Genomic DNA, 10,000 nt, shown 5'->3' on the forward strand with positions numbered 1-10,000 from the left:
CCGGACTGGCCATCGGGAGCACCGGGAGGTTTCCCGATGGCCTGGCCTGCTAAGTGGCCTGCTGGCCTGAGGATTTTTGCTATGTATGTATTGTGAACGCAACGCTGCGCAAATGTGGGTCTGACTCTGCCTCACAGAGGGTGACTGGCTGTCTACATGATGTGGCCTGCCCACATGGCCACTTTCATACAGACCATACACTAATGCCCTCGATTGGTCTCTGTGTCATTCAAGCTCGGGAGGGTGTGTGTGTGTGTGGCGCGAGCGAGTGAGATAAAGTGCGCGCACCGGTTACGTGTATTGTTGTTGTTAGCATCTGGTGCTAGCTAGCTGCGCTAACGGATATAAGGAGCTTTTTCAACAACAAGGTGGAGGAGAGTCCTCTCCTGTCAGACTGAGAGGCTGATAACTACAGCTCAGGTGAGGTAAAGGACTCGAGTGTTTAGATAGTTAAGTTATCTCAGTGGGTCTCAAACGGTTTGGTCACCATTAATGTAAACACATATTTCCATTTTGAGGGGGGGAGTGATTAGTAAAATATGCATGAATAATACAAAAAAAATGTTAACTAGGTGAAAAAAGGTAAGATAAACTATTAAAACTTGTTGAGAGCTAAAACTAGTCTTTGCTTCTGCCTCAAAGAGGAGCAGGGGGAGAGAGGGAGACAGGTGAGGCTGGTTCAGGAGCACACACACTCACAACTATAAATGAACCAAAATAAATAAATAAACAAGTTTCAATGTTTTTCATATTGGATATGGGATGTTATTGGTTATGGCCATGTTATTATGATTTTATGATTATTTAAATGTATACAGTTATGTTTCATATGGGTGTAGTCTCTCTCTTTATTTCCCCCTCAAAATGCACCAGATTGATGCATTTAAGTCCAACATTTAAAACAAATCTTACCGGGGGAGCATGCCCCCAGACCCCCCTATAGGATTTGAGGTACACCCCCACTTAAAATATGTTCACATAGGTTCCTAAATAGATAGTAATAGATAAAAATAGTAACCCATCTCCTCCATGTGTTTATTTTGGGTAGATTTAGAGGGCTATCGGGCAGCAACGCTGTAATAATTGACAAATAGATCCAGCAAAATGGCACAAAACACTGGTAGTGGCCTGGATGGGTGTATAATTCCCGGCCTGACTTATTGTCCCAGTCCGGCCCTGTCATGACGTCTTTAAAACACCTGTATGTTGGTTGTTATTTATCGCAGGAACAAAGCATGAGACTTAGGCCCAATCCCAAACCACTCCCTACACACTCCCCCTCCGTGATGAAGTGAACTCCGTCTGTCGCCACACTCGCAGCTCAACGAGGCTCCTCCTGTCAGATGGAGGGAGTAAACACAGCAGCGAGCTTTGGGACGGCCTCCCCTCTCTCGGCAGAAAACAGGAAATGCCCTAACTATTTGTAACAACGGTTTCAAATCAGCTTCTCTTAGACAAAAAGTTTAAATGAATAACTCAAATAAAACTCCAACATCTTTCATTGTGTTCAAAGCTCTTTTAGTTTTAAACCTGATGTTTATAAGCTTCTTAGTTTTTGCAACGGTCTGTAAATATACACAACTTTATAATAAAATGCACACATTTACCTTTTTCTAGACTAAACACAGGTTTGATCCTAAGTTACAAACACACACACACACACCACACACCACACACACCAAACATTTCCTAAAAAGGAACCATGCCATTTATTATTTATCACGCGTTTGTGAAATGATTATGTTAAGAGGTGTTTATGTTTGGGTCGGATTTGTTTATGTTGACCAGGTGGTTTGAGGTAATTGCGTCACCTGATGACGGGAAGCCTGTGGGGGGGGCTCTGAGTTCAACATGGACGGTGTTGGCCCAGGAGGGACGAGTTCACTCGGAAGAATGTTGCAGAGAAGGCAACAGCAGAACATGTGTACTCTGAACGAGTGATGGACGGCCTGTCTTGGTCTTTTATTGTGTTTCTTCGAGGTGTGCTGTTTCGTTATTTTTTCGTTGTTGTTAAGAATAACGATTTTTTTGGAGCGTCTCCCAACCGACTAGTCCAGTGTTTGTGAACGGACAAATAGCGCCCCGTCACACTTAGGCTTCTCGCATTGAGGGAATCACTCTTTAGATATTCTGCAATTCATCAAAACACAAATCAATACCCGATATGATCCCTCTCCGGAAGCCGTGCATCTGAACGCCGCAGAGTTGTTTGCAGCCGACTCCCAATCGATAGGCCTGTATTCATGCACTGCATATCTCAGACGGCGCGTTACAGTATTGACAGTGTTGTCTTGGGGAATCTTGCAACACCACAACACGGAGAAATCCATTTTCCCCTCACGTAACGAGCTGTCATTTTCTGCTTGGAATGAGCTCGATCGCCGGCGCATACAAATAACCCGGATCCATCTGCAGGGCGATAAGCACGATAGCGATTGGTTTGATTCCACTGTGACATTGCTCTTATTACACAATACTGATTGCTGCAGGGCTTTCAAACTGAACTGTGTGCGCACGTGTTGCTTTGGATCCAACACGTGTATTCTTTCTGAGCTGACGGGAGTCTCTGCATGCAAAGCAGGCTGATCTACATGATACCAGTGATAGCATGATTATGATTATTGGTTTTAAAGGTGTTCTTGGCAGCTGGGCGTTGACGGGGCTTCACTCTCCTGCTGTTTGCTTTCTTGAAATGCAAAAGAGAGAAACCGTTCTTTTAATTAATACGATATTTTATGGGAACAGGTGAGGAAAAGACACTGGGAGAGGAACACGGGGATTTCAGCCTCTGCAGACCATTTACATGCACCATCCATCCATCTTCTCCCGCCTTATTACATCACATGATACTTGTTAGACGCTTTTATCCAAAGAGACTTACATACTCAATACTGTGGGCAATCAGGGACACAACGACATGCTGACTGCAGTGGGGTTTGAACCTGTGACCACCTGACCCCAACACCAACCCCACTGCCCCCAACTGCTACCTCCGCTTATCCGTCGGGTCTCGGGGTAGCAGTTCCAGCAGAGAGCCCCAAACCTCCCTTTCCCTCATCAACCAGCTCTGACTGGGGGGTCCCAAGGCGCTCCCAGGCCAGCCAAGAGATATAATCCCTCCACCTGGTTGTCGGGTCGTGGCTGAACCTGTCTCTGCGGGTCCTGCCTTGGGTCTCGTCATGCTGCTTCCCTGATGGCTTCCACAGGGTTGTAGTTGACATCCTCGTGGATTCATCTTCTCATTACAGACACGTGCATTTCCTAACATTCGGTCTATATGCTGGAAAATGTATTATCTCTTGGATTTACACACGGCAGCTATTGCACGTCTGTCCGTCCTGGGAGAGGGATCCCTCCTCTGCTGCTCTCCCTGAGGTTTCTCCATGTTCCCTTTAAACTGTGGGGTTTCTCCGGAAGTTTTTCCTTGTACGATGTGATGGTCTAAGGACAGAGGGTTCTAAGGACAGAGGGTCTGAGGACAGAGGGTCTAAGGACAGAGGGTCTAAGGACAGAGGGTGTCGTTTTTCTCATACTGATATTCTGTACAATCTGTGCTGTTGTATTTGCTGTAAAGCGTCTCTACTGTAGGCTATTTTTATTTTATGTACAGCACTTTGGCTCGACCAAAAAATCGTTTAGAAATGTGCTATATAAATAAAACTTGATTTGATTTGATCCTTACTAAGTGCCCGAACCACCTCAACTGGCTCCTTTCGACGCATTTGCATGCACTAAAACCTATATTACACAACACAGGAAAGGGAAAACCCCAGAGCATACTGTAATAGAGCCTCTTCAACAATGTGTAGAAATACCTCAAAGTGAATTGCTTTCATTTGCGTCGTCGATCACGCAGCACTTAAGAAGGCACTGAGGTTATTTGAAAGTATAAAAGCGTTAGACGTCTCTGTAAAACTCTGTTCACTAGTTGTTGCTTTGAAATCCGTTCAACACAGACATCCGACCTCTCTAACAAAACTGTTTTCCACCAAAGCCACTAAGGGCTGATCTTTAGTCTTTAATCAAAAGAGAGAGAAGGTTAATTATGACAGTGCCGCTCCTCGGAGCTGTGTGATCTCTCCCTGCACATTCATTAAGACGTGGAGAGAAAAGAAAGGCAGTCTTTGGCCTTTTGATATTTAGCCATTACAGCAATAAAACATCTCTGTCTATCCTCATCTCTTCACTCATGCACCATCACACCCACATAATGATAGATGGAGAAGAACTTTAAGACAAATGTTGCTTTACTCAGTTTAGCCTTGTTCACCCGCTGGGCTTCTCACTGATGGAGGCGAGAGCGTTGACTCGGCCAGATAACACTGGGGGTGCAATGGAACATTTTAAAGGTCTTCAGAAACATCTGTGATCAATTGTAATCGTCCTCCGTTCATTCAGTGCGGCTCCAAACACTTAGTCATGTCAAACTTCTGAATGTTAACTAATTTTGAGGCATTTTCTCCTTCACACATTCACCAGTACAGTGGTGCAGGGATGACAGATTTTGTATTTCCGACCTGGAAGTTAGCATCAAAGAGTTTCTTCCAAAAATAGTAAATGAGATTTTTCCATTTGATTTGGAGTATTGCAGAAACAAGATCTGTGGCAAACAAACATTAATGATATTTACAGGTTTCGTTCAGCAGAAAAAATCTCCACACATAACACCATCTTTTGTTTTTTGAAGAAAAAAGCTAACGTTAGGCTATAACTGAACTTCTGCACGGTCACATGACTTCACGTCACCACCGCTAAGCTAAAGGTGGCTAATGTTGGGCTATAAAGGAACTACAGCACGGTCACATGACTTCACGTCACCACCGCTAAGCTAAAGGTGGCTAATGTTGGGCTATAAAGGAACTACAGCACGGTCACATGACTTCACGTCACCACCGCCTAAGCTAAAGGTGGCTAATGTTGGGCTATAAAGGAACTACAGCACGGTCACATGACTTCACGTCACCACCGCTAAGCTAAAGGTGGCTAATGTTGGGCTTGTTTGCAACTATTTTTAAGACACAGTGGCTTCAGACACTTATACTATCCTGATTTATGAAAATAATAACAATAGCAAAGAACGCATATGTCACATTATTTGTGTTGTTGGATTTCAATTGGTCTTTTGTACTACTACTACTACTACTACTACTACTACTACTACTAGATGGATAAATAGATATATACTTTATTAATCCCAATTTAAAATTATTATGTAGAGATTACCAGTAACATTAGTCATGCCACAGAGTACTATATAATTAAACACCTCTGGCTCAATAAGGGGTGTCACTTAATGCAAAATATCACTGTTTTAATGAGTTTCTGGACAGAAACGCTGTACTGTTAAATATTAAATCAGTGAATCATACTTATGATGCAAACTTTTGACTTTGCGTCCATTAAAAAAAGATCACATCACACCAGTATTGCTCGTCAAAACTGAAAGCAATACCTCATAGCAAACATTTAATATTTATAGGCAACATTTATATTTCAAGCGCACCCCCCGCAGGTGTGAACAGGAACATGAAATGAAGAATCAGGGCCGAATTTGTCAAAACCAACCGGCCTCCGATTCAGATCTTGAATACATAATGTCACCAGGGGTGTCAAACTCAAGGCCCGGGGGCCAAATCCGGCCCGCGACTTCATTTGATGTGGCCCCGCAAGAGCTTGCAAAGAATATAATACGTTTATTATACGGTTACAGGCCACTTTACAGAAGCAGGTTTGACCCACAAACTACATGTCCCACAATGCATCTCGTTTGCGCACTGAAGAGACTTGCAATTATTTGCCCTGGACTTCTGCTTTCTAACGTAGTGAGTTACCCTATCCGATAATAATCCAATTCAGAGGCAATAATGTAATGTAATACATTATTTTATATATATATATTATATATTTATATATGTAGTATTTGACACCCCTGCTTTAAGCCGTTATCTGTGTGTTTGTGTTTATAAAGTGTAGTCCTCACTTTGCACCCGGCTCTTTGGTGAAAGCCTTAACGAGCACTGAGTCGCTGCACAACCAGGAAGTGACTGTGTGACTTCAGAGCAGTCAACACATTAATTAAACATACTGTATTTCTTATATTCCTATTCACTCATGCGTTGAGTGCAGTTGTTTGGGAATAAGAAAGTGGATGCAATACATTTAAATACTGTTTGAACATCCACACATCTCTGCAGGATTTCCGCCTTCTTTGTTGATGTTGCTTTTCTTTAATGGCATGGAAACTATTTTTAAACTTGCAAAGTCATCGTGGAGAGTTTGAGGAAGGCGGATTAGAGAGAGTCTGACGGCTTCACATGTGGAGGTTGAAAGAGATGTGTTTGTTTAAATGTGCAATTAGAAACCATTTTGTTATTACATGTGTGTCCTTCTCCTGAAATGTGTCCCTCTCAGTCCGTCCCCCGCATAATCACATGAACATAATGAGATATGCAGGACATTCAATTACCTCATATCTAATTACAATCACAATCACTTCACACACAATGTCTTTGAACCCTTTTCCTCTTCGATAAATGCTATTTCTCACATGTGATTAACTGAATGCCCCTCTCGTCCTCCTCTCAGATCTGTGTCGCCGTGCCGAGAAGACCCTCAACGTAATGAGCTAAAGGTGCGTTCTGACATTTCTCCTGTATGTGTGTGTGTGTGTGTGTGTGTGTGTGTGTGTGTGTGTGTGGTGTGTGTGTGTGTGGTGTGTGTGTGTGTGTGTGTGTGTGTGTGTGTGTGGTGTGTGTGTGTGTGTGTGTGTGTGTGTGTGTGTGTGGTGTGTGTGTGTGTGTGTGTGTGTGTGTGGTCTAGCATTACTATACTTGTGGGGACCTACATCTGTTTACATAGTTACGTGTGGGGACTGGCTTCCCTTATGGGGACAAATTGGAGGTCCCCATAAGTGATGTATACATGGTATGTGTGTGTGTGTGTGTGTGTGTGTGTGTGTGTGTGTGTGTGTGTGTGTGTGTGTGTGTGTGTGTGTGTGTGTGTGTGTGTGTGTGTGTGTGTGTGTGTGGTGTGTGTGTGTGTGTGTGTGTGTGTGTGTGTGTGTGTGTGTGTGTGTGTGTGTGTGTGTGTGTGTGTGTGTGTGTGTGTGTGTGTACTATACTTGTGGGGACCTACATCTGTTTACACAGTCACTTGTGGGGACTGGCCTCCCTCATGGGGACATAATGGAGGTCCCCATGAGAGGACACCCATGTGTGTGTGGGTGTGTGTGTGTGTGTGTGTGTGTGTGTGTGTGTGTGTGTGTGTGTGTGTGTGTGTGTGTGTGTGTGTGTGTGTGTGTGTGTGTGTGTGTGTGTGTGTGTGTGTGTGTGTGTGTGTGTGTGTGTGTGTGTGTGTGTGTGTGTGTGTGTGTGTGTGTGTGTGTGTGTGTGTGTGTGTGTGTAATCAAAGGCTTGTGAATTGGCCTCGACACATCAGGCCCACTTGCCTGTTTAGCATTCTTTTTAACTGGCTCCCTGTTCCAGCGAGTGATGGTGAGAGAGAGCTTTATCTGCAACTCTTTCATTCTTCATTATTATTATATCACTGAGTTTTGTTTCCCTTCCCGTCGTTGCCTCTGTTTCTCCGATCAAAGATCTCTGTCCTTCATGCCTAAGTAGGAATGTATTCTGCATTGTTTAGCTTGTATGTGCCTACAGCTGCTTGTTAGAGAGGACTTGTTCAAATGTATATTTAATATGATCTCATGCCTGAAAAAGCGGCTCACAATGCATTCGCCCTCTGGGCACGCGTTCCCAAAGTCACCGTATCGTGCACCTCACATCTCACATACTAAGCATTTTTTCATTTGACCGAAAAGTTGAATAGATTAAAGGCAGATCTAATCGATCCTGAGTGTGCTTATCAGTGGCTGGCAGGCTGACGAGCCGATTTCAGAAGAGCATATTCTAATCCTTCAACTGCGGGCAGGAAACTGGAAAAAGACAAATAGGTGGAAAGACTTAGAGACGATAGGTCAGGCAGGAACCACAGAAGAAGAAGAACATCTAATCTTTGAATATTTTAAGTCTGACAGAAAAGTGAATACCTCGATTAAGGATACTACCAAGGATACAAAAACTACTCATGATCCTGCATGTGCAAAAAAAGTCTAGTTCGTGATTTACTAGTGATTAATATACTGTAATGTGACTTGCAATGGCAACATCTTTACACAGCGAGGACACCAGCTGCTATGGAAACACCGACTGTATTCGCTGACAGTTATGGCCACGTTTAGAGACACTCATTACGACCATATCTTCCACTGCGAGAGAGTTCAATTAGTCGGACATAAATGAAGACTAAACCTTTTCAACCATCTGCTCTCGTCCGGATAATATGTATTGTGTGCCGGTGAAAAGTGTCCTCATTGCCGTCTATAGATCCCGCCGGTAACTTATCACGATTCCCGCGTTCAAAGGGTTTAGCTATGCTGCGTCCTGATTGGATGTTTAGCCTTTTGACCTCGACTCCGGCATCTAAGCTCGCATCCCATAAAAAGCAGCAATTCATCCGCACAATTCATGTCACGGTGACACTCAGCGGCAGGCAAACTGACACTGATGTTGTGTGTGTGTGTGTGTGTGTGTGTGTGTGTGTGTGTGTGTGTGTGTGTGTGTGTGTGTGTGTGTGTGTGTGTGTGTGTGTGTGTGTGTGTGTGTGTGTGTGTGTGTGGTGTGTGTGTGTGTGTGTGTGTGTGTGTGTGTGTGTGTGGTTGTGTGTGTGTGTGTGTGTGTGTGTGTGTGTGTGTGTGTGTGTGTGTGTGTGTTTCTTGGATTTGTAGAAAAAGAGACAGAGAAGGGACAAAAAGTGCTTATCTGAACCAGTCTCAGGACACATTATCCCCATCTCTCCCCCTCTCTTTCTTAGATTAGTGTCTCCTGTTGGCACATGGCTGCTGAAAGAAAGATGTATAGTGTGTGTGTGTGTGTGTGTGTGTGTGTGTGTGTGTGTGTGGTGTGTGTGTGTGTGTGTGTGCGTGCGTGCGTGCGTGCGTGCGTGCGTGTGCTTGCGTGTGCGTGCGTGCGTGTGTGTGTGTGTGTGTGTGTGTGTGTGTGTGTGTGTGTGTGGTGTGTGTGTGTGTGTGTGTGTGGCTTCACGTGATTGCATTGTGCAGCTCGGGGCTATGTTCTCAGTTATCTCAGTCTCCTCCAGTTTGCCACAGCAGGGGGACATGACGAGGAGCATCCATTCTCTCGCAGCCTGTTGAGTTTCCACGATGTGGGGAGATCGTTTCTAAATTACGCTCGATTCCAGTTTACAGGCAGCGATGCAGAGTTCTTTGCTTCAGCTAAAAGCTTTAATACGGACGCTTCAAAACATTTCCATTGGGAGAAACAAGCTGCTTGATGCACACACAGGACGGGGACCATAGCGCTTGTTGACTTTAGGGCCATCTACTAGTCATATCGGAAGGATTCATCCGATAACACTGTAAAAAATTAGTTGATAAAAGTTACATTTTAGGTTATTTTACAAAGTTGGCCATCGCTATAATCCACCAATATCAACACCTGCTCCAATCCCAGCTGTGAGCATCACGTTTTAGTAGTGCTGGGGGGAAACGATTATTTTGAAAACGACTAATCTAACGATTATTTTTCTGTTGTTCAATTCATAAAAAACGTAATGTAAAAAAAACGTAATGTAAAAAATATTTTTTCACGACACTGTGTCTCAGGGGATCTTAATATTTAAGAACCTATTAATGTGTTATACCAGATTAACGGGAATAATCTCAGCTAACTGACGATACAAACCATGTTTACCAAAACAAAACACAAGTCTCATAAGAAGCATCTAAATGACCCCTGAGCGAAAAATGCTAACGGACATTGGCACAGAACTCAAGATAAAAGTACCCTTATTACTCATCGTAGCTGCACATACAAGATATCCGATTAAAGCTGAGGTTCCACAGATTATTTAGGTATATAGTATCATCACTGAGTGATCCGGACTCGCGACAGGGGAAGCAAATACAGACATCACAACACGT

At 43.8% G+C, this 10,000-nt stretch overlaps 1 protein-coding gene across 2 annotated transcripts in view; it reads left to right on the forward strand.

Moving 5' to 3' along the window:
• cdh11 (cadherin 11, type 2, OB-cadherin (osteoblast)) overlaps nucleotides 1–10,000 on the forward strand; it is a 104,815-nt gene that overhangs the window by 25,354 nt on the left and 69,461 nt on the right. For both annotated transcript variants that reach the window (XM_034101157.2, XM_034101158.2), the window contains exon 2: nucleotides 6,586–6,631. The gene's annotated coding sequence lies outside the window, so the exon portion shown is untranslated. The remainder of the gene's footprint in view (nucleotides 1–6,585; nucleotides 6,632–10,000) is intronic.

The sequence above is a fragment of the Pseudochaenichthys georgianus genome, chromosome 15, assembly GCF_902827115.2.
Source record: "Pseudochaenichthys georgianus chromosome 15, fPseGeo1.2, whole genome shotgun sequence".
NCBI classification, from domain to species: Eukaryota; Metazoa; Chordata; class Actinopteri; order Perciformes; family Channichthyidae; genus Pseudochaenichthys; species Pseudochaenichthys georgianus.